Source organism: Scardinius erythrophthalmus (genome assembly GCF_964197995.2).
Source record: "Scardinius erythrophthalmus genome assembly, chromosome: 2".
Classification (NCBI taxonomy): domain Eukaryota; kingdom Metazoa; phylum Chordata; class Actinopteri; order Cypriniformes; family Leuciscidae; genus Scardinius; species Scardinius erythrophthalmus.
The window spans coordinates 69,563,976-69,588,852 of NC_138222.1; positions in this window are offsets into that span (position 1 = coordinate 69,563,976).

The following is a 24,877-nucleotide window of genomic DNA, read 5'->3' on the forward strand; positions in this document are numbered from 1 at the left end:
GCTCAGACTCGCTCTCCCAGTTTAAAACTAGATTAAAAACGCATCTCTTCAGCCAGGCATTCATATAATATTCTTAATCTTACAGTTCAAACTACAATCCGGCCTCTAGTTCATAAATGCCAGAGGAGAACTGGCCCCCGACTGAGCCTGGGTTCTCCCAAGGTTTTTTTTTTTTTCTCCATTAGGTCACCTGATGGAGTTTCAGCTCACCATTAGGTCACCTGATGGAGTTTTTTCGGTTCCTTGCCACTGTTGCCTTTGGCTTGCTCAGTTGGGGATATTTTGGAAATATTTAATTTAATTTTATCAATCAATACATTTCACTAGAAACAAAGCTTGTTGTATTATTTTAATTTAATACTGTGAAGCTGCTTTGATACAATCTGTATTGTGAAAAGCGCTATACAAATATACTACTTGACTTGACTTGACTTGACTAGTGTACCAGTAGAATTCTAGATTTACAAATTCCTTTTGCAAGTTCTGGAATAATCTTGACATGTTTTGTTTTATAAATAAGGATCCCAACAACCGATGGTACAGCCCACACTGAGATCTCATCTCACCATCATTAAATCCGTCTGGGATTACATGAAAAAACACAAGCAATTGAGACTAAAGCCTTCCTTAGAACTGTGAAAGCCTTTCCAAGATGCTGGAACAACCTGCCAGCAAACTACTGCACTGTTTAAGAGTTAATGTCTATTAAGCAAATCAAGTCAGTGTTTGGTGTGACCACACTTTGCCTTCAAAACATCTCTTTTCTAGGAGTTTTTTAAGGTTGGTTGCTCCAAGCATCTTGGAGAAGTAGCCATAGTTCTTCTATGAATTTATGGTGTTTAGCCTCAGTTGTTGTGTGTTCTGTGTCATCCATGTAATTCTCGATAATGGTGATCAGATCCCTGTGTGGTGCACATCTTCTGTTATAAAACTCCTTGTTCATACAAAAATATCACTGAATTATTACAGCATTTGTTATTTCTAACTTGTCCACAATATATATATATATATACATACATACATAGCTGTCTAGACTGTAGACATTTTTGTTTTCCAAAAATTAAATGTATTCTAATTATAAGGAAAGAAATACCAACCGGAACGAAATAACTTTCAATTCAATGAAGGAGCTACCGAATGCCCTTTGAAAGATTGGCTCAATCTGTGGAAAACAGATTCACAATGTTAGGTTCAACATTTAGTTAAGAATTTTAACTACAGTCAAAAACCTACAACATGAAAGACATTTGGTGGTCATTCATTAATTTGTACATGATCTGGCGTTATTGTTTACAAATATAAGTGCATATTAACATTTACTGTAATAGTCTACACTTTAGTCTTGTTCAACGGTGTACCTTAAAGTGCACCTGTTATTCTATTTTAAGGTCTATTTTATATTATATTTTATATTTATATTATTTTATATCTATTTTATAGTAAAACACGTTATTTTCACATAATATACATTGCACATCACCTCATTTCTCAAAGAGTCTGCTGTGATTGGTCTACCGCTTACAGTGAGTGTTGGAAACAAAACGCCTATTAGCATATCTGAATTCCAGCTCTTCCTCAGCTCTTGATCACGGTGATACGAACAGTAACGATTTTACCGTATCAATCTCATCAAAGTAGATTTGCTTTGTCAGCAGAAAATAGCGTCTTCTCGCTATGAACAACACGAACCAAACTCTTCCAGTCTCAGATACACTACATGGCCTTGCCATGGGCTTGTTAAACTCTTTACAGTTATTTGTGGATCTTAATCTATTTACGTAAAGTAAAATCTGGACAAGAAATTAGTAAAATAACACCAAATTGATATTTACACCTGAACGCAAATAAAATAGATCACTATTTGCACTTAAATAACGTACATTACATATGTTGGGTGCAAATAGTTTACACTAATATTTATATTAGGGTTCAAAAATAAAATGCTTAATACATTAAAATGAAATAATGTTACTATTGATTTTGCAGTTCAAATCGAATGTGCCTTAAACATTGATCATACAACTCACCTCTGTTATGACATTGTTTTCTCTGTTTTTAAATGCTTCTGATGATGAATCTGAAAATTCAAAATCTTCATTGCTGGAAAACCTCACTAGAACTGTAGAGGTTAAAGGAGTTGTGACTGTTGTTTCAGTTGTAGAAGTAAGTTGTGTTGGCGTTGTGGTTAGAGGGGAAGAAGTCGTAGCTGCAGTGTCAGTAGTTGTAGTGTCCATTGATGTTGGAGCAGTGGTACTACAATATACTGTTGTTAAAAATATCAAAGTGAAAATCAAAGTAGCAGTCATCATGGAGCAACTGTCACACATAAGTAATATGTTAATGGTGCTCTAAGTGATGTTGGGTGACGTCACTTCTTGTTAAAGTTCGAAGTATTGTTAAACAAAATGGAGGTTAACTCGACCCCTCATTCCCTCCCCTCCCACATCCCAAACACCCAGATTGGGCGCAGGTGCAGGACAACTAAATAATATAGACAAAATAAAGAAGTGTGAAGTCCGCACACTGAAAATTACTGCTCCAAAAGAGTTTATTCAAACAACGTTTCGACCCTCAGGTCTTCATCAGGCTCACTGTAAATGTAATAGTGAAGTCAACTTTAAATAGACACAGGTGATCACCTTAATTAGGCACACCCAAGAAATCATGTGACAAATACAAGTCATGTGACAGATCCAAATAAAAAAAAAAAAAAAAATATATATATATACATATACACATACATACATACATACACATCCATACAAATACACTTACACACACATATTAAAAAAATAATAAAAACAAATAATAATAATAATAATAATAAAAATAATAATAATTTAACCACTATAAAAATGGCTTAATATCAAAATCCTCATTCAACCCTAAAGGTGACAAAGTATTTAAGGTAAAAATGCCAAAACATTCCCTCTGTAATAATTTCTTCTCATAATCTCCTCCTCTTGAGGGTTTTGTTACCTTTTCTATACCAATGTACTGCAAAACGCTGACGTTATGGCCTACTTGTCTAAAATGAGACGCTATAGGACTACGCATATCTCCAGTTCGAATGTTACTGCGATACTCACTAATACGAGTGCGTAATTGTCTGAATGTTTTACCCACGTATGCAAGACCACAAGGACAATGAATTAAATAAATAACATGAGTGGAAGCACAGGTAATGGTACCCCGTATCGGAATATCACGACCAGTGCGTGGATGACTAAAAGATTTACATTTGTGTGTAAAGGCACACTGAGCACACTTACCTAGGGCTGAACGATTAATTGCATTTGCGATAATATGCGATATGATGAAATGCGATTTTTTAAACCGCAAAGCTGCGATTATAGTCTGGTCATGTGACACGCGAGAGTAAACCAGTCTGTATTGCAGATGAAGCATCAACTTGGCACGCGACACATATAGACCTGGCTACAGGAAATAACAGTTTATGTTTAATTTATGTGATATTGTGTTATAGATTCTCTCCAACGATTCTGTATTGTATATGTCTGAGCTTAGTTTTAAACACAGACGTGTACGACGCGCGTGCTTTATAAACAACCGTATTCTGCTTGCTTCTAATTCCTCTGTCTCTCTCTCTCTCACACACACACACACACACACACACGACACCACTCGAACCTTACGATAAATAATCTTTAATAAAGTGCGGAAAAGTTGAAGCGAGTTACAAGGACATTCGCGGGGTTCATTGCGCAAGATATGAGATACGCGAGGTCTGCGTGATGTTACTTTAGTAGTGCGCGGCCTCAAGTGAGTTCACGTAGTGTGACGTACAACACAGACGCGCTACGCAAAAACACTACGTGAACTCACTCGAGGCCCAGAGAGAAGGAAATGAAAAGTGGAATAAAGTCATTATTTTTGTTTACTTTTTGCGCACAAAAAGTATTCTCGTCGCTTGATATTTTACTTACAAATGTTCTACGAAGGCATCATATGTCTTGGAATGCAGTTGGCTTATATATTAAAAATATGAAAATCACCGACGGAAGCTGCTTTCAATTTCAAATACTCACGTGCGTTTTGCGAAGAGCATTTGAGCATGCGGCTGAGAGCGAGTCTACGTGGTTAAATGTACGTTTGCATCTCAAAATGCTTTTATGACGCGAATTTACCGGTAATGTGACACAGTCAGTTATTAAACAAACAGGACAAACCACATCTTATAATTTCAAAAGAGATGAACACGTTCAGACAGCCTACTCTTAAATACTGAAAGCACTCTTTGTTTATTGCTTGTAATATTTTTTTCCCTCTTTGTTAATTGTTTTGAAGCTATATTTGTTAATATTATTAACATGTAATTGTATTAATTTAGTTTTTTAATGTGTAATTATTATAAGTAGGCCTACTTATGTAATTAAATATTTTAAGTTTTATTAATAAGATCAATTAAAGAAAAAAAATGTATCGGCTCTTGGGGTGCCTAAAGATTCCCTTCCCTATTTTACAATGATTTATTGCTTGTTTTTGTTGAATAATAGAAAAGATAAAGAGCTTAAAAAATAATCGCATATTAAATCGCAATCGCAATATTGGTAAAAAAAATCGCAATTAGATTATTTTCCAAAATCGTCCAGCCCTACACTTACCACACCTATAATTACCTGGAGAAAGAATTGGAATACCTTGTTTTTTAAGTGACGGATATTCAGATTTAACAAGCAAGTCACGAAGATTGTTTTGACGTTTAAAGAATTTCGGACCATTTTTAAAGACACCTGATAATTTAGGATCACTTGAAATAATATGCCAATGTTTATTTAGGATTCTATGAAAATCTACACCCAATGCGGAGTACTTCATCGTGCAAATGGGAGCATTAAGAACTTGCGTTTTATTATGTTTTGTTCGCAAACACTGCATTTGAGATGTCTCGTTGAATTTCTTTTTGGCATTTTCGATCCATTCTATATGGTAACCACAATTCAAGAATCTTTTAGTTAAATCATTAGATTGATGAGTGTAAGATTCATCCGTGCTACAAACTCTACGCTCATGCTTAAATTGACTGATAAGTAGACTCTTAACTAAAGGTCTAGGATGGAAACTATCGCCTCTTAAAATAGTATTGCGATCCGTTGATTTTCGGTACAGATCGGTATGGAGTTTCCCGTCACATATGTATACTCGAACATCAAGAAAACTAATGCTTACTGGATCACATTCCATAGTGAAATTCACATGCTCTGTCCTTGAGTTAAGAAAATTCAAAAACGTCAACATCTCTGCAGGTGTGGCCTTAGTAATCATAAAAATGTCATCAATATACTGTTTGTAAAGCAAGATCTTAGGGAAAAAAGAATTTGACTCATTTAAAATAAAGTCATTTTCAAAAACTCCCATATACACGCAAGCATAATTAGGGGCCATTTTACTACCCATTGCAGTACCTTTAACTTGTAAATAAAAATCGTCATGAAAACGAAAAAAGTTGTTAGTTAAGACAATACTTGCTAAATACAATAAGCATGCTGTACTAGGTTTTACATCCACAGATCTTTGTGTTAAAAATTGTTCTAAAGCAAGTAAACCTTCAGTATGAGGGATGTTGGTATATAAACTCTGAACATCAAAAGTAGTAAGAAGCACATCATCAACAGCAAAGTCAACACAATATAATGATTCAATAAAATCCATAGAATCTCTTACATAAGATGACAACATGGGTACAAATGGTTTGATATAAAAATCCACATAAGAAGAAATGTTCTCAGTGAGACTACCAATGCCGCTCACAATAGGACGACCTTTCAAAGGGGTATCTAGTCCTTTGGCAATAGGTGTAATTGGAAAATCTACTTTAAGAAATTCATATTCATTTTTACTAAACTCACCGTTTTCAAAGTGTGACAGTAACTTTGAATCAATACATGCTTTTAATTTGTTAGTAGGATCAGCAGGTAAGGATTTATAAAAAGCATGATCATTCAACTGTCTGCGAATTTCTTTTTCATAATCTGAAGCTCGTTGAAGTACAATCGCTCCACCCTTATCTGCAGGACGCACTATCACCGTATTGTCTTTGCTAAGATCAAGTAAAGCATCCCTCTCCATTTTTGACATGTTATTGTAGACTTTATATTGCCTTTTATTCTTAAGTACATTTTTTACATCATATTCCACAAGTCTACAGTAAGTATCTAAAGATGAATTTCTATTCTTAGATGGAATAAAGGTAGATTTTATTTTGAAAGGGAGACGAGTAATAGACTGTTCAAGAGTAACACTGCCCTGTGTGGTAGTGGGCGAAACATCATTAGATGGAAACGACTGTTCATTTGTGCCGAAGAACTCCCGAAGTCTCAGGGTTCTGAAAAATTTGTGAAAGTCAATCATAGTGTCAAAATCATTAGCTTCAGTGGAAGGAATAAAGGAAAGTCCCTTACTCAGAGCAGTCATACAAGAACTTGAAAGTGACTTATCTGAGAAGTTCAGTAGCGTATCCCCTGGTTGCTCCTTGTCATCCGTGGAGGTAGGGAAAAGCCTTTTTCGCTTGCCCCTTCTGCACCTCTTCTTGATCGGTTTATCCTTCGATCCATTCGCTAACTGTCGGGCTGGGTACGGCCTAAAAAAGTGGAACTATTTTGCCGTCGTCCAACAGGATCAGAGTCAGAATCACATGAGGTTGAAGAGGCCCAGGTTCTATTATCACCAAGTTGTTGACGCCTACGAGATCCCGCAGTAGCAGCCCGATTCCGATGGGACGTATTAGACTCTGGCTTTCCGTCCTTCCAAAAATAGATCTTTCCATGTTGATAGTCAGCATTGTCTCTTGCAAACTTTGTACGTTTAATCGCTCTGATCTCTTTAGACAACTCAGCACGTTGACGTTCAAGATCTTTTTTGAATTCTGTGAGCTTGCTTTTTGTCACCATTTCACCAAGTTGAACCTCCATTTTCTTAAAATCCACTTTCGTTGACTCAAGTTGTTTGGTAGTCTCTTTGATCACCAATGCCATCAAATCAAATGAGCACTTGTTCAATATCTCACACCAACGGGAACAGAAGTCCGGATTCTGCAGACCAAAAGCAGGGGCTTTTTGCAGACGTAGACCTCTTGGTATAATTTTCTGGCGGAGATAATCGCTCAGGGTAACTGCATGATAATATTGCTTAATCTCCCGTTGAAGATGATGCTGAAGTTTATCCATAAGCGAGTCGACATGTATCGTACATGAGGTATCATTTTCATTAAAGATAGAGTCTTTTAGCAGAATCTCAGAATAATCTGCTTCACTGAACTCAAAAGTCTTAGATTCTTGGATCGTGGTTACCGTATAGAATGGATCGAAAATGCCAAAAAGAAATTCAACGAGACATCTCAAATGCAGTGTTTGCGAACAAAATATAACAAAACGCAAGTTCTTAAAGGGTTAGTTCACCCAAAAATTAAAATTATGTCATTAATGACTCACCCTCATGTCGTTCCAAGCCCGTAAGACCTCCGTTCATCTTCGGAACACAGTTTAAGATATTTTAGATTTAGTCCGAGAGCTTTCTGTTCCTCCATTGAAAGTCAATGGACGGCATACTGTTCACGTCCAGAAAGGCAATACAGACATCATCAAAGCAGTCCATGTGACATCAGTGGCTCAATATAAAGTTTATCAAGCGACGAGAATACTTTTTGTGCACAAAAAGTAAACAAAAATAACGACTTTATTCCACTATTCATTTCCTTCTCTCTGGGCCTCAAGTGAGTTCACGTAGTGTTTTTGCGTAGCGCGTCTGTGTTGTACGTCACACGCATCACACTTGACCAGCGTCGGCCAATAGTGAGCCTACGTGTGACGTACAACACAGACGCGCTAAGCAGTTACACTACGTGAACTCACTCGAGGCCCAGAGAGAAGGAAATGAATAGTGGAATAAAGTCGTTATTTTTGTTTACTTTTTGCGCACAAAAAGTATTCTCGCTTGATAAACTTTATATTGAGCCACTGATGTCACATGGACTGCTTTGATGATGTCTGTATTGCCTTTCTGGACATGAACAGTATGCCGTCCATTGACTTTCAATGGAGGAACAGAAAGCTCTCGGACTAAATCTAAAATATTTTAAACTGTGTTCCGAAGATGAACGGCGGTCTTACGGGCTTGGAACGACATGAGGGTGAGTCATTAATGACATAATTTTCATTTTTGGGTGAACTAACCCTTTAATGCTCCCATTTGCACGACGAAGTACTCCGCATCGGTTGTAGATTTTCGTAGAATCCTAAATAAACATTGGCATTTTATTTCAAGTGATCCTAAATTATCAGGTGTCTTTAAAAATGGTCCGAAATTAGTTTTTAAACGTCAAAACAATCTTCGTGACTTGCTTGTTAAATCTGAATATCCGTCACGTAAAAAACAAGGTATTCCAATTCTTTCTCCAGGTAATTATAGGTGTGGTAAGTGTGCTCAGTGTGCCTTTACACACAAATGTAAATTGTTTAGTCATCCACGCACTGGTCGTGATATTCCGATACGGGGTACCATTACCTGTGCTTCCACTCATGTTATTTATTTAATTCATTGTCCTTGTGGTCTTGCATACGTGGGTAAAACATTCAGACAATTACGCACTCGTATTAGTGAGTATCGCAGTAACATTCGAACTGGAGATATGCGCAGTCCTATAGCGTCTCATTTTAGACAAGTAGGCCATAACGTCAGCGTTTTGCAGTACATTGGTATAGAAAAGGTAACAAAACCCTCAAGAGGAGGAGATTATGAGAAGAAATTATTACAAAGGGAATGTTTTGGGATTTTTACCTTAAATACTTTGTCACCTTTAGGGTTGAATGAGGATTTTGATATTAAGCCATTTTTATAGTGATTCAATTATATATATTATTATTATTATTATTATTATTATTATGTATATGTGTGTGTAAGTGTATTTGTATGGATGTGTGTGTATGTATGTGTATATGTATGTTTGTGTGTATGTAATCTTTTTTTTTTTATGTGTGTAAGTGTATTTGTATGTATGTGTATGTATGTATGTGTATATGTATGTATGTGTGTATATGTATAATTTTTTTTTGTAATTTGTATCTGTCACATGACTTGTATATGTCACATGACTTGTATCTGTCACATGACTTGTATTTGTCACATGATTTCTTGGGTGTGCCTAATTAAGGTGATCACCTGTGTCTATTTAAAGTTTACTTCACTATTACATGAAGGGTCGAAACGTTGTTTGAATAAATCTTTAGGAGCAGTAATTTTCAGTGTGCGGACTTCACACTTCTTTATTTTGGCTGACAGACACTGTCATCATTTTTTTTTTTCTCTTTTTTAAAAAAAAAGCTGTGATTATACCACTGGATTTCATAGCTTTGTAAGATAAAATCCTTCTTTACTAGACCTGATAATTATTTTGGTATAATCATATTAATATCAAAAAGTAGAATAAAAAAGTAGCATTAAAAATCTTGCTAACCACTCTTACTAAAAAAAAGTGGGGTAAGCACACTTACATTCTCATTTTAAGAGGTGTTCGGAGTAAATGATTTGCTTGTAACACTTTACGATATAGTTTGATTTGTTAACATTAGTTAATGTATTAGGCTAATAACTAGCATGACCTAACCATGAGCAATACATTTGTTACTATATTTATTAATCAGCTGGCTTTTAGTAGCCTAGCCTAAATGTTGAAGTTAACATTACCAATTCTGTAAAAGTGCAGTTTATTAATAGTACATTTTAACTAATGTAGTTAACTAAAGTTTAAAAAATGGAACATTATTGTAAAGTGTTACCGATTTGTTATACACCGATTCAGACGTCTCATGAGTTCAGTGTTGGACAGTTGTTTTAACCATTCATTAAAGTGAATCAGTTCAAAGGAGTCATTAGTTCGTGAATAGGACGTGTCATTAGCGGACCACGGCACGCGCTGTGTGACTATCTCGACAGTTTAGGACATCGCACAAGATTTGTGTCAACACAGAAAACATTTCATCACTGGATAGGTTTTTTCGTTTATTGAAATTGTGGTTTATGTCAGCTGAATGTGCGGAACACTTTTCAGAGAAGATAAGGCAACGTTTTGTTTAGCACAATTCACACCCTGCGGTAAATTAGGAGAAAAAATCTCAGAATGCTCCACATGAAACTTCGGTCTTCCGACCTTTTACTATCGTGTCAATTGATTTTGATTAATATGCGCAAGGGAGAGAGAGCAAGACAGCGCTCGTGTTGTTTGAAGACAGTGAGAGTGCACACGCACGGCCGGAGCTCTCTCTCTGCTCGTTCTCGTTATGCGCAGCTGTCATTCTATTTTACATTACTCACCGATCAAATAAGGCTTTGGCGGGACAAAAATTTGCTTTGGCAGCCGCCAAATAAATTTCAATGCAGGAAAACCCCTGTCTCGCTCTAGCTAACTTCCCTCTTCATGCTTCTCTCTCCTCCACCCCCACACACCCCCTTCATGTGCACGCTCACTAACCCCCCAACCCCCACCCCCAAATCATTCTTGTTGTTTGTCGAACACTGTTTGTTATGTTTCGTGGTCCAGGCTGGGCCAGTTTGTTTTTGTTGCCGTTTGTGGAGCCTGGGCTGTCTACAGAGACCGCGTTTCTTCACAGTGTGTTCAGGGGACAGGCAGCTAGCGGATAGTGAGGAGATGTTTGCTGGATGTGACAAAAAATGTTTCAACCTAAAAACGCATGACATCACTTAGAGCACCTTTAATTAAAGAATTTTCATGATCAGTAACTTACGGACCTAAACTCAACACTGTAATGATCAGTGCTTTTCTACTCATCTTGGTAGCTGTCAAATAGCTCACCTATAAACATATACATAAGATCAGAAAATACATAAGGAAAGGCATATTGAGATCATTTTGACATGTCATTTACAGTGAAAAAACAAAACAAAACTTATGAATACAAACACCTTCTTTCTATTTAGAAGTTTGAAGTCAATACGATTTTAAATGTTTTCGAAAGAAGGCTCTTCTGCTCACCAAGACTGCCTTTTAGGGCTGCACGATATAATTTCAGCATTAACATTGCAATGTGCAATATCACCACAAGGTGGCAGTATCACAATATCACCACGAGGTGGCAGTATCACAATATCGCCACAAGGTGGCAGTATCACAATATCGCCACAAGGAGGCAGTATCACAATATCACCACAAGGTGACAGTATCATAATATCGCCACAAGGTGGCAGTATCACAATATGGCCACAAGGTGGCAGTATCACAATATCGCCACAAGGAGGCAGTATCACAATATCACCACAAGGTGGCAGTATCACAATATCGCCACAAGGTGGCAGTATCACATTATCGCCACAAGGAGGCAGTATCACAATATCACCACAAGGTGGCAGTATCACAATATCGCCACAAGGTGGCAGTATCACAATATCACCACAAGGAGGCAGTATCACAATATCACCACAAGGTGGCAGTATCACAATATCACCACAAGGTGGCAGTATCACAATATCACCACAAGGTGGCAGTATCACAATATCACCACAAGGTGACAGTATCATAATATCGCCACAAGGTGGCAGTATCACAATATGGCCACAAGGTGGCAGTAACACAATATCGCCACAAGGAGGCAGTATCACAATATCACCACAAGGTGGCAGTATCACAATATCGCCACAAGGTGGCAGTATCACATTATCGCCACAAGGAGGCAGTATCACAATATCACCACAAGGTGGCAGTATCACAATATCGCCACAAGGTGGCAGTATCACAATATCACCACAAGGAGGCAGTATCACAATATCACCACAAGGTGGCAGTATCACAATATCACCACAAGGAGGCAGTATCACAATATCACCACAAGGAGGCAGTATCACAATATCACCACAAGGAGGCAGTATCACAATATCACCACAAGGTGGCAGTATCACAATATCGCCACAAGGTGGCAGTATCACAATATCACCACAAGGAGGCAGTATCACAATATCACCACAAGGAGGCAGTATCACAATATCGCCACAAGGTGGCAGTATCACAATATCGCCACAAGGTGGCAGCAATAGGGTTAAGTCCAGGTGTAGCGGTAAACCGTGAATGAGTGACCATTAAAGGTTCGGATATGGCTTTTTATCAGGAATATGGGATACCACCATTGCCACATCAAAGAAACAAAGTAGATAAGAAGGGCCGTCGATTTTATGAGCACTGGAAATCTGATAATTTTTTCACTGGGAGTCATAATAAATGCATTTGTATGAATTGCTAAGAGACAGTCTCCGTTCTGAAAGTATATGATGTGAAGAGGCTTAACAGCGAACGTGAACAAACAGTTGTGCTAGTCTTTTCTTCCCTACTGAAATCCTAGTGAAGCGTCTTCTTGAACAGGAAAATTGTTGCTGAAAACTGTTACTTAATTGTTTAAAAAGCCTGATGGATTGATGCTGAGTCCCTGTAAGTGTAACTAAAGGAAAATAGTGCTTTTGTTTGGTAATATAATTGCATATTTCATCAATATTTACTATAAAAATACTGTTGATTATAATATAAATTGATAGTGCAGCTGAATATTGAATATATACAATTGTAATGTACTTTCCCATATGAAACTTCTCAAGTTAATTGAACATTGCTTTATTATTGGTTAATTTATACATTGAAAAATGTTTTAGTCTGTGACAGTTTGACTGTAACCTAACATTAAAGCATACTGAACTTAAAGGGATAGTTCACTTTGAAATTAAATTTTGGTATGTTTTAGCTTACCTCAAGGGCATCCAAGATGTAGGTGTCTTTTTTTCCGCAGTAGTTTCAATTTTGATATTTTTAGGTCAAACCGTTCTTGTCTGTCAGTCATATAATGCAGGTCTATGGTCACCCCCTCAAAGAGCATGCACAGAGTCCAAATTAAAACAATTCCCCATCGTCCAAATTAAACAATTCCCCATCGTAAGTACACATTGATGGCCTAAGACACGAAACGAGCAGTTTGTGTGAGAAAACGAACAGTATTTATATCGTTGTTACCTCTTATAACACAGCCACGTCCAAGTGATCTGAGGGCGCGCGCGCTTCCTGCTGTGTGTCGTGTGCGCAGACTAGTGCATAGATATATACACACTAGATGTCACCTTGGCTACGGCAGTTAATTGGAACGAATGTCATTAATGTGACATCTAGTGTATATATATCTATGCACTAGTCTGCGCACACGTCATACACCAGGAAGCGCCCGCGCCCTCAGATCACTTGGACGTGGCTGTGTTATAAGAGGTAACAACGATATAAATACTGTTCGTTTTCTCACACAAACTGCTCGTTTCGTGTCTTAGGCCATCAATGTGTACTTACGATGGGGAATTGTTTAATTTGGACGATGGGGAATTGTTTTAATTTAGACTCTGTGCATGCTCTTTGAGACCGTGACCATAGACCTGCATTATATGACTGACAGACAAGAACGGTTTGACCTAAAAATATCAAAATTGAAACTACTGCGGAAAAAAAGACACATCTTGGATGCCCTTGAGGTAAGCTAAAACATACCAAAATTTATTTTCAAAGTGAACTATCCCTTTAATATTGAATCTGGCACCTCTTGGATCAACATGAACAATTATAATGTGTATCATTATATTAGATCTGTGCATGAAGTCTTAAAGTGACGGCAGCCTATAAATACCATTAATGTTAATCAAACAACAAAAGTCAAAGAGAAAATCACTTTTGTAGCTTTAACAAAGATTCATTTATATTACATTTATACAGTGAAGACTATGCCGTGTTATTTTACAGTTGATTATTCATTTTCTGTCCCTATACTGTTAGGCTTACCTGAAAAACATAAAGCACAAGTTTATTTCATTTGTATCTTTGTTCCATTGTATTTATCTACGCTTGGAATTTGTTTATTATTTTCTATGAAGATTAACTCCACTAGATCACAACATCAATAGGCCTAATATTTCTAGAATTATTCATTATTTTCAAATAGAGCTTTTCAAGTAATCTGGTGAAATTGTTTTCATATCGCAATATATATCGCAGAAAATCGAAATATCGCAATATCAGTTTTTCCCCCCAATATCGTGCAGCCCGACTGCATTTATTTAAAAATACAGTAAAACAGTGAAATATTATTCCAGTGTAAATCATCTGTTTTCTATGTGAATATACAGTAAAGTGTAATTTATTCCTGTGATCAAAGCTGAATGTTCAGCATCATTACTCCAGTCTTCAGTGTCACATGATCCTTCAGAAATCAGTCTAATATGAGGATCTGATGCTCAAGAAACATTTATGATTATTATCAGTGTAGAAAAAAGTATTATTTCTGTAAAAACTTTCACTTAATAGCATCCTTTAAAATTGCACAATTGCCTTTCTTAAAAAAAACAAAAAAAATCATACGGATCCCAAACTTTTGAACAAAAAGGCTCAATTGAGAAAATTAAGAAATATTGTACGGTTAATTATGATTATGAGTATAACTAATTATGGTTATAGTAATATTGAACTCAGTCAAACTCACCCAAACCATTGCTTATCTGAATGTAATGTCCTACACACAGGTTAAGCTGCAAGTCCCTTGATAAACTTTTTCATGCTCTCCTCAAAGTTTTTATTAGCTTCGAGTCACATGACACAAACCGCATAGATGTCACTCTGAGTGATTTGTACATTATTACATTCCATCTTTAACCAAACTAGAGATACCTACTTATACAACAATACAATCCTCCCTAAGCATTCAGTTTTATGCAAATATCCCATTGAAAGGCAAGTGAAAAGGTGTGTGTTCGCTGTTTTTTTGCAGGTGCTTTAGTTCAAATGATTAAACCTATAAAACAGACAAGCTGTAGGCTGCTTTATCACTTATAAAGAGCAGTGTATATTACGTTTATTGATCATTTGTTGCACATTTGTTTAATTTAAGTGAGCAAATAATGAAACACCTATTTCAAAAAGCCAAAAATGTCTTTCCAAGCCTGTATTTATTTCTTCTGTAGAACACATTGGACCTCATTGGCTTTTATTGTATGGATGAATAAACATTGAAGGAGAACATGCACAATATGAGAGTTTGAAATTAGGGTGAGTAGATGATGGCAGAAAAAAATAATTTATACTAATTATCCCTCATTAGGGCGGAATGAAAGGTTGTGATTAGAAGAAGAAGAAGAAGAAATGCATTTTATTGTCCCAGAGGGAAATCTGTTTTGGACTCAAGGTGCATTTACATTGACAATACATTGGATCATAAACAACAAATACAATAAAAACATAAATCTCTAACCTTAAAAAACTTTTACTCATAGATTAACATTTTAATTTAATAAACGATTATACCTAACAATTACAATTCATTCTCTGTGTGCAGTGTGGATCCGCTAAAACTGTACGTGTGTGTGTCCCTGAGAATGTGCTTTTCTCATGAGAAAAAGATTTCATAGGGCTTTTATTTATTCATTAAAGTAGTGGATGCTTTTATCCAAAGCAACTTACAAATGAGGAAAATCACAAACAATTTGTCGTAGGAGTCAACAATATTCATACTAATCTTAACAAGATTCCACTGAAAAAATGTACTTGTACTTTTCACAGCTAATAAGTAAAGTAAGCACTAAATTTAACTTATAATTACAAAGAAACTGCAAATAACACAATAAATTAAATGGGAAAGACTGAATTAGTATTTTCTTGTAAAGCGCACTCCAGTTATCCATTTTATTCACAACTTTGAAAAGGTATTTACAGTGTATAACTTGTTTTTGTTTTGGTCTTTGCGTGTGTGTGTTTGTTTGTTTGTTGGGTGTGATAAGCACTTAGTCATATGATCTGACATGCATTAAAATAATTGGAATAACTGGAATATTCTTCCTGTGCGTTCAGTTTCCACTGAAACATCTCAGCTAGTTCATGCTTATATGGTCAATCTCTTTCTGGTAACAGTTCGCAGAGAGTTTCTGTTCAAAGAGCACAATAGAAGCTCTCTGAATTGCACACTTCACCTTTAAGTAGTTTTGTGTGACTGTTTCATGGTCTTGGCACTGTGGTCATGATTGTGACTTGATTTACTAGAGGGTAATTAAAGGTAATAGTTTTAAACATGGGTTCTTGGTGTGTGTTATCAACGTTTCCTTCTCTGGTGATGTCGTTTTGTGAGTTTGTGAGATCTGTTGGCATTGAAGACATGTGGTTTGACCAGGTGCCTGTGATTGTAGTTGCTTCCAATTCGGGATCGTTTAGCCCTGGTTGAATGGATAAACCCAAAGGAGAATCTCGGTGTTCATAAGCTAATGTGGTGGTCACAGGTTCAGGAGAAGAGATTGAGTCATTGCTTTCCTGAGTGGTTGGAAAAATTGCAGATATGTCCTTTGATATTGGCTTGGGATCAGGTGTCACTGCTTGTCTTGAAACTGTTCCCTGTAAAGAAAATGAAAATGGTTGAATGTGAACTTACCACATATTGTAGGGTAAAAAATGTTTAACATGCTTTGTAATCTACATTGTTAAAAGCGCTATATAAATGAAGATGACTTGACTTGTATAAGGACTAACATTAACACTACAAGTTACAATAAATTCCCTCGTTTGATGTGTACAATAAATCTTACATGATAAAATGTTGGTAATACGTATACGTCTGTCATTTATTTATTTGCCAATCAACTGTAACTTTCTTTAAATGTGCGTTATGGAGGGTTTAGGGTAAGCGGATCCACAGCATGTTGATGTATCATCATCAGTGTCCCACGTTTTCATTGTTTTGCTGGCTTATGGGGGATTTCATGCACAGGGAAAGCTTTGTGCTCGCCCATGAGGAAAAATGTGTGAAATTTGTTTTTGGACATATCACCAAGACCTACATTGTATGTAATTTTAGTGTATTTTTTAATTTTTATTTATTTATTTTCATTTTTTTATCATAGGTATTGCATATCATTGTTTATTGCATTATTTTAGTGTCATGTGTGTTACTCTGATGGTGTTTTGCCTTTGTGTGTGTTGTTGCCATGTAACTTTATATTTTACAACCTGTATTACAATTCCCCAAAAATCTTATACTCTGTCACACACCTCCCACTTTAAAAGTACAGTAAGTGGTGTGCTTGTGTAGATAACAGTACCTGAGTTTGCAGATGGTTAGTAACCAGCACATGCATTGTTGATGTTCCCTGTAGAGTTGATGTTCTGAAACCAGTTACAGATGTTTGTGAGAGCTCTCGGATGCTGAGTTCAGTCGTAGGAGTAGTTGTTTGTTGGCTCAGTGTGGCCATTGATTCAGCTGTAGATGTATGTTGTGTTGTCGCTGCCATAGTTGTAGTTGTATGTTATAGTTGTAGATGCTGACGGAGTTTTGGTCATTTGTTCAGATGTAGATGTAAGTTGTGTTGTAGTTGCTGTAAGAGGAGCAGTAGTTGTAGCTGTATGTTCTGTTGTAGATGTTGAAGGAGTTGTGGCCTTGTCTTCAGATGTAGCCTAAGTTGTGTTGTTGTTGCTGTAAGAGGGGTGTGAAGGGAAGCCCATATAAGGATGGCACTTCCCTCGCTTTTTCAGTTCCCTTGTCTCGATGCCAGCGCAGAAAACGTCATAATAAGGCACAGAAATCTCAGGATATTGCAGCTGTTGTCAGAGAACTGTCTGGGGGAATAAATAACATTACTATTACAAGTTCCCCTCCTGAATAAGGGCTGTGTATCTCTTGAGTAAGGGCTTTGTGTCTGTTATATCCCTGTGCCTCTCATAACCCTGTGCCTTTCAAAACCTAATGTGCATCTCATAACCCTGTGTCTTTCATAACCTAATGTGCCTCTCATAACCCTGTGTCTTTCATAACCTAATGTGCCTCTCATAACCCTGTGTCTTTCATAACCTAATGTGCCTCTCGTAACCTAATGTGCCTCTCATAACCCTGTGTCTTTCATAACCTAATGTGCCTCTCGTAACCCTGTGCCTCTCGTAACCTAATGTGCCTCTCGTAACCTAATGTGCCTCTCGTAACCTAATGTGCCTCTCGTAACCCTGTGTCTTTCATAACCCTGTGTCTTTCATAACCTAATGTGCCTCTCGTAACCTAATGTGCCTCTCATAACCCTGTGTCTTTCATAACCTAATGTGCCTCTCATAACCCTGTGTCTTTCATAACCTAATGTGCCTCTCGTAACCTAATGTGCCTCTCATAACCTAATGTGCCTCTCATAACCCTGTGTCTTTCATAACCTAATGTGCCTCTCGTAACCTAATGTGCCTCTCATAACCTAATGTGCCTCTCGTAACCTAATGTGCCTCTCGTAACCCTGTGTCTTTCATAACCTAATGTGCCTCTCATAACCCTGTGTCTTTCATAACCTAATGTGCCTCTCGTAACCCTGTGTCTTTCATAACCTAATGTGCCTCTCGTAACCTAATGTGCCTCTCATAACCTAATGTGCCTCTCATAACCCTGTGTCTTTCATAACCTAATGTGCCTCTCATAACCTAATGTGCCTCTCGTAACCTAATGTGCCTCTCGTAACCTAATGTGCCTCTCATAACCCTGTGTCTTTCATAACCTAATGTGCCTCTCATAACCTAATGTGCCTCTCATAACCTAATGTGCCTCTCGTAACCTAATGTGCCTCTCGTAACCCTGTGTCTTTCATAACCTAATGTGCCTCTCATAACCCTGTGTCTTTCATAACCTAATGTGCCTCTCGTAACCCTGTGTCTTTCATAACCTAATGTGCCTCTCATAACCCTGTGTCTTTCATAACCTAATGTGCCTCTCGTAACCCTGTGTCTTTCATAACCTAATGTGCCTCTCATAACCCTGTGTCTTTCATAACCTAATGTGCCTCTCGTAACCCTGTGTCTTTCATAACCTAATGTGCCTCTCATAACCCTGTGTCTTTCATAACCTAATGTGCCTCTCGTAACCCTGTGTCTTTCATAACCTAATGTGCCTCTCGTAACCCTGTGTCTTTCATAACCTAATGTGCCTCTCGTAACCTAATGTGCCTCTCATAACCTAATGTGCCTCTCGTAACCTAATGTGCCTCTCGTAACCCTGTGTCTTTCATAACCTAATGTGCATCTCATAACCCTGTGTCTTTCATAACCTAATGTGCCTCTCGTAACCCTGTGTCTTTCATAACCTAATGTGCCTCTCATAACCTAATGTGCCTCTCATAACCTAATGTGCATCTCATAACCCTGTGTCTTTCATAACCTAATGTGCCTCTCGTAACCCTGTGTCTTTCATAACCTAATGTGCCTCTCATAACCTAATGTGCCTCTCATAACCTAATGTGCCTCTCGTAACCCTGTGTCTTTCATAACCTAATGTGCCTCTCGTAACCCTGTGTCTTTCATAACCTAATGTGCCTCTCGTAACCCTGTGTCTTTCATAACCTAATGTGCCTCTCATAACCTAATGTGCCTCTCATAACCCTGTGTCTTTCATAACCTAATGTGCCTCTCGTAACCCTGTGTCTTTCATAACCTAATGTGCCTCTCATAACCTAATGTGCCTCTCATAACCCTGTGTCTTTCATAACCTAATGTGCCTCTCGTAACCTAATGTGCCTCTCGTAACCTAATGTGCCTCTCGTAACCTAATGTGCCTCTCGTAACCTAATGTGCCTCTCGTAACCTAATGTGCCTCTCGTAACCTAATGTGCCTCTCATAACCCTGTGTCTTTCATAACCTAATGTGCCTCTCGTAACCTAATGTGCCTCTCGTAACCCTGTGTCTTTCATAACCTAATGTGCCTCTCATAACCCTGTGTCTTTCATAACCTAATGTGCCTCTCGTAACCTAATGTGCCTCTCATAACCTAATGTGCCTCTCATAACCTAATGTGCCTCTCATAACCCTGTGTCTTTCATAACCTAATGTGCCTCTCATAACCCTGTGTCTTTCATAACCTAATGTGCCTCTCATAACCCTGTGTCTTTCATAACCTAATGTGCCTCTCATAACATAATGTGCCTCTCATAACCTAATGTGCCTCTCATAACCTAATGTGCCTCTCGTAACCTAATGTGCCTCTCATAACCTAATGTGCCTCTCGTAACCCTGTGTCTTTCATAACCTAATGTGCCTCTCATAACCCTGTGTCTTTCATAACCTAATGTGCCTCTCGTAACCTAATGTGCCTCTCATAACCTAATGTGCCTCTCATAACCTAATGTGCCTCTCATAACCCTGTGTCTTTCATAACCTAATGTGCCTCTCATAACCCTGTGTCTTTCATAACCTAATGTGCCTCTCATAACCCTGTGTCTTTCATAACCTAATGTGCCTCTCATAACATAATGTGCCTCTCATAACCTAATGTGCCTCTCATAACCTAATGTGCCTCTCGTAACCTAATGTGCCTCTCATAACCTAATGTGCCTCTCGTAACCTAATGTGCCTCTCATAACCTAATGTGCCTCTCGTAACCCTGTGTCTTTCATAACCTAATGTGCCTCTCATAACCTAATGTGCGTCTCGTAACCTAATGTGCCTCTCGTAACCCTGTGTCTTTCATAACCTAATGTGCCTCTCATAACCCTGTGTCTTTCATAACCTAATGTGCCTCTCGTAACCTAATGTGCCTCTCATAACCCTGTGTCTTTCATAACCTAATGTGCCTCTCATAACCCTGTGTCTTTCATAACCTAATGTGCCTCTCATAACCCTGTGTCTTTCATAACCTAATGTGCCTCTCGTAACCCTGTGTCTTTCATAACCTAATGTGCCTCTCATAACCCTGTGTCTTTCATAACCTAATGTGCCTCTCATAACCCTGTGTCTTTCATAACCTAATGTGCCTCTCATAACCCTGTGTCTTTCATAACCTAATGTGCCTCTCATAACCTAATGTGCCTCTCATAACCTAATGTGCCTCTCATAACCCTGTGTCTTTCATAACCTAATGTGCCTCTCATAACCTAATGTGCCTCTCATAACCCTGTGTCTTTCATAACCTAATGTGCCTCTCGTAACCTAATGTGCCTCTCGTAACCTAATGTGCCTCTCATAACCTAATGTGCCTCTCATAACCTAATGTGCCTCTCATAACCCTGTGTCTTTCATAACCTAATGTGCCTCTCATAACCTAATGTGCCTCTCATAACCCTGTGTCTTTCATAACCTAATGTGCCTCTCGTAACCTAATGTGCCTCTCGTAACCTAATGTGCCCCTCATAACCTAATGTGCCTCTCGTAACCTAATGTGCCTCTCGTAACCTAATGTGCCTCTCGTAACCCTGTGTCTTTCATAACCTAATGTGCCTCTCGTAACCTAATGTGCCTCTCGTAACCCTGTGTCTTTCATAACCTAATGTGCCTCTCGTAACCCTGTGTCTTTCATAACCTAATGTGCCTCTCGTAACCTAATGTGCCTCTCGTAACCTAATGTGCCTCTCGTAACCTAATGTGCCTCTCGTAACCCTGTGTCTTTCATAACCTAATGTGCCTCTCGTAACCCTGTGTCTTTCATAACCTAATGTGCCTCTCATAACCCTGTGTCTTTCATAACCTAATGTGCCTCTCGTAACCTAATGTGCCTCTCGTAACCTAATGTGCCTCTCATAACCTAATGTGCCTCTCGTAACCCTGTGTCTTTCATAACCTAATGTGCCTCTCATAACCCTGTGTCTTTCATAACCTAATGTGCCTCTCATAACCTAATGTGCCTCTCGTAACCTAATGTGCCTCTCGTAACCTAATGTGCCTCTCATAACCTAATGTGCCTCTCATAACCCTGTGTCTTTCATAACCTAATGTGCCTCTCATAACCCTGTGTCTTTCATAACCTAATGTGCCTCTCGTAACCTAATGTGCCTCTCGTAACCTAATGTGCCTCTCATAACCTAATGTGCCTCTCATAACCCTGTGTCTTTCATAACCTAATGTGCCTCTCGTAACCTAATGTGCCTCTCATAACCCTGTGTCTTTCATAACCTAATGTGCCTCTCGTAACCTAATGTGCCTCTCGTAACCTAATGTGCCTCTCATAACCCTGTGTCTTTCATAACCTAATGTGCCTCTCGTAACCTAATGTGCCTCTCATAACCCTGTGTCTTTCATAACCAAGTGTGCCTCTCGTAACCTAATGTGCCTCTCGTAACCTAATGTGCCTCTCATAACCTAATGTGCCTCTCGTAACCTAATGTGCCTCTCATAACCCTGTGTCTTTCATAACCTAATGTGCCTCTCGTAACCTAATGTGCCTCTCATAACCTAATGTGCCTCTCGTAACCTAATGTGCCTCTCATAACCCTGTCTTTCATAACCTAATGTGCCTCTCGTAACCTAATGTGCCTCTCATAACCCTGTGTCTTTCATAACCTAATGTGCCTCTCGTAACCTAATGTGCCTCTCGTAACCTAATGTGCCTCTCATAACCCTGTGTCTTTCATAACCTAATGTGCCTCTCGTAACCTAATGTGCCTCTCATAACCCTGTGTCTTTCATAACCTAATGTGCCTCTCGTAACCTAATGTGCCTCTCATAACCTAATGTGCCTCTCGTAACCCTGTGTCTTTCATAACCTAATGTGCCTCTCATAACCCTGTGTCTTTCATAACCTAATGTGCCTCTCGTAACCTAATGTGCCTCTCGTAACCTAATGTGCCTCTCGTAACCTAATGTGCCTCTCATAACCCTGTGTCTTTCATAACCTAATGTGCCTCTCATAACCCTGTGTCTTTCATAACCTAATGTGCCTCTCATAACCTAATGTGCCTCTCGTAACCTAATGTGCCTCTCGTAACCTAATGTGCATCTCATAACCCTGTGTCTTTCATAACCTAATGTGCCTCTCATAACCCTGTGTCTTTCATAACCTAATGTGCCTCTCATAACCCTGTGTCTTTCATAACCTAATGTGCCTCTCATAACCCTGTGTCTTTCATAACCTAATGTGCCTCTCATAACCTAATGTGCCTCTCGTAACCTAATGTGCCTCTCGTAACCTAATGTGCCTCTCATAACCTAATGTGCCTCTCGTAACCCTGTGTCTTTCATAACCTAATGTGCCTCTCATAACCCTGTGTCTTTCATAACCTAATGTGCCTCTCATAACCCTGTGTCTTTCATAACCTAATGTGCCTCTCATAACCTAATGTGCCTCTCATATCCCTGTGCCTTTCATAACCTAATGTGCCTCTCATAACCCTGTGCCTCTCATAACCTAATGTGCCTCTCATAACCCTGTGCCTCTCATAACCTAATGTGCCTCTCGTAACCTAATGTGCCTCTCGTAACCCTGTGTCTTTCATAACCTAATGTGCCTCTCATAACCCTGTGCCTCTCGTAACCCTGTGTCTTTCATAACCTAATGTGCCTCTCATAACCCTGTGTCTTTCATAACCTAATGTGCCTCTCATAACCTAATGTGCCTCCCGTAACCCTGTGTCTTTCATAACCTAATGTGCCTCTCATAACCCTGTGCCTCTCGTAACCCTGTGTCTTTCATAACCTAATGTGCCTCTCATAACCCTGTGTCTTTCATAACCTAATGTGCCTCTCATAACCTAATGTGCCTCTCGTAACCTAATGTGCCTCTCGTAACCTAATGTGCCTCTCATAACCTAATGTGCCTCTCGTAACCCTGTGTCTTTCATAACCTAATGTGCCTCTCATAACCCTGTGTCTTTCATAACCTAATGTGCCTCTCATATCCCTGTGCCTTTCATAACCTAATGTGCCTCTCATAACCCTGTGCCTCTCATAACCTAATGTGCCTCTCATAACCCTGTGCCTCTCATAACCTAATGTGCCTCTCGTAACCTAATGTGCCTCTCATAACCCTGTGTCTTTCATAACCTAATGTGCCTCTCATAACCCTGTGTCTTTCATAACCTAATGTGCCTCTCATAACCTAATTAGGGCTGTGTTGAAAAAATCGATTCACCGATTCTGAATCGATTTTCATATTAATTTCTAAAGATCGATCCGTAACTCAGAGGATCGATTTTCCCCGTGAACTTTAACTTGCCGCGTCATTGAATTCACGCATGCGCGCGAGGTGGAAGGACATTAAAACAACGTCAGTAACGTTAAGCAAGCGGTTGCTTTGAAAACTCCAGAAACGCTCAAAGCTGCGATCTGGCACCATTTCGGGTTCAGAAGCAATGCAGAGAACGAGCTTGACAAAAGCAAAGGTTTTCTAAAGGTTTTGTAAGTTCAAATTTTATTTTACATTCTGTTTAGAGATGCGCGGTTGGCGGTTACAGCCGCGGACTCCGTGGATAAACCGTGGATCGGGCGGATGACGTGACGAAAAATTATATTTTAATTAAATTCGGATGGGTGGCGGGCGGTTAACCAATCAAATAAAAAATATATGCATACATTAAGTGGATGGCGGGCGGGTGCGGTTTTGAAAATTGGTCAAAAACGTTGGTGCGGACGGATGAGTTTTGTTTTGTGATGCGGTTGAAATAATAGCCCATCTGCGCATCTCTACTGTGTAATGTTGTCTGTTTACTGTGAAGCCAGTAACCAACAATCTGTTTACATTTGCACTGGCTTAGAACAAATGTGTTCTAAATGTTGATAATTAAAATAAAAAAATAAAGGTGCATTTGCATCTGAACTGTAGCAGCTTTTTGGAAAATTCTTAATGTCATTTTTAATAATACATCAGGTTCGCGTCTAAATAATCGGTCTGCTGCTGATATACCTCTGCGTCCTCGGTCGTCTACACTAGTGCAAGTTTGTGAAAGCAGTTGCATCAACACTCTGGAAGGGGGATTGTTCTTTACAACCACCAATACTCCATTAATTTGCAGTTGAATGTCTATAATAATAGTATCAATATGTTGCATAACTACAGTCCTGTAATTCAGGTAACAGCAGGAAAAAATGCTTTTTTCAAAAACCATTATCTAAATCTCGAAGAT